General features: G+C 32.9%; 1 non-coding gene across 1 annotated transcript; it reads left to right on the forward strand.

Moving 5' to 3' along the window:
• The first annotated feature begins 993 nt into the window (after positions 1-993).
• Positions 994-1,120, forward strand: LOC130842767 (small nucleolar RNA SNORA61). The gene has a single exon (XR_009050561.1). It is a non-coding gene; the product is annotated as a small nucleolar RNA SNORA61 (small nucleolar RNA).
• The last annotated feature ends 453 nt before the right edge of the window (positions 1,121-1,573 follow it).

Here is a 1,573-nt window from a genome sequence, read left to right on the forward strand (position 1 = left end):
GCAAATTACGTTAGCAGCAAAACTACAAGGAAATATTCAACTGTCTGTAAAAAAGAGTGTCTTGGGATGCTTTCATATTGCACAGCCACCTCTCACACTTATTATGCAGCTTTGAAAAAATAGATCAATTCACTGATTGGGTTATTACAGTTATTAAGAGAACAAAAGTTACTCTCCACTAAGTGTTTCTAAGAGAAGTGTTGCTGTCACTTGGATATTTTAATTTTGTACAGAATTAGGAATTCTTGGTCATGCTAAGAAAATTTGACAACTTAGCAGGATTTTTATGTTTAAGTACATATTTATCAATATATAGTTAAATACTTTACAGATCGATATTGTGAATGAAAATACAGCTGTATGAAAATAGATATTGTAATGCAAAGAATTAGGGTTTATATTGTCATGGATATTACAAGCCTAAGTTTATAAACCGGTCTTATTCTTAGTCACCATTTAATGTTCCCCCTTTTTCCCTTCTAGGCAGAGAGAGTGTTTATTGCATGCGATGATTTAATTTTGGGTGTTTTATGCCTTCATTTGAATGACTTTTGAACTCTTGGACATGCCTTTTTCACTGATGACTTTTTAACTCAGAGTCTTACTAGACATTGGCAGGGTATTTTGTAATCATTATTGTGGGGGAGGAAAAATCATTTTCAGTCTACCCTTCTAGGGTTGGCCCAAGCCATCACCTTAAATATCATCTCCAGCTAAAGATAAAAGATGTTGGGGGAAGGAGGCCAGTTGTGGAAGGTTACCAGGCAAAGCACAGTAAACATGGCTAAGGTTGTAGTACATATTTAAGTCTCTGCCTTCTCCAATCATAAGAGTTTGTAGAGATTTCAAGTTATCCTTCTCTTCCTGGAACAGAGAGGAAAACACCCTTACAAATGGAGATTTCCTTCTACATGTAAATGTCTCTAACAAAAGGGTAACTTCTATTCAATTTTTAGAGCTTTTCCACATCAGCCTTTTCTTAAAAATAATCAGACCCTCCGGTTCCCTTTCCTATCAGATCTGAACCCTAGTCTTGGTGGTCATAAAAAGAGGAATAGCAGTACTGAAGCTGTGCTCATAGTGTCTGTTTATATAGCATGTGGGCTAGTTTCAAAGAAGGTTGAAAAAAAAAAAGAAAAAAAGAAAAAGAAAAATAATCAGCTTAAAATAATGCTTACTCCAAAGAGGTGTATTTGGTGGAGGTATATTCTGCTTCCCTTCAATATCAAAAAAATAATTTCTTACTATTTAAAAAAATGTATTCATGGATAAAATGGGTTCAAACATATGATTTAATGTGTATATAGCATTACCTTTTTTTTTAAATAAAGGATATGGTTAACAAAAGAAACACATTGTTAAGGCAATGAAAATATAAAAAAACCACAATCATACAGAATTCTAATACTGTATTAAGATCCCCAAGTCTGACTTTAATGAAAGTAATTATCTGTGTATAATTTGTGTATCTGATAGAAATTTAATAGATTATATATGAAGAATTGTAAGAAACATTTTATTTTTTATTTCTGTTTCCTCAAACTCCTGATGCCAAAAACTCAGCTTCTCTGTG

Source organism: Hippopotamus amphibius, chromosome X, assembly GCF_030028045.1.
Source record: "Hippopotamus amphibius kiboko isolate mHipAmp2 chromosome X, mHipAmp2.hap2, whole genome shotgun sequence".
In the NCBI taxonomy this organism is placed as follows: domain Eukaryota; kingdom Metazoa; phylum Chordata; class Mammalia; order Artiodactyla; family Hippopotamidae; genus Hippopotamus; species Hippopotamus amphibius.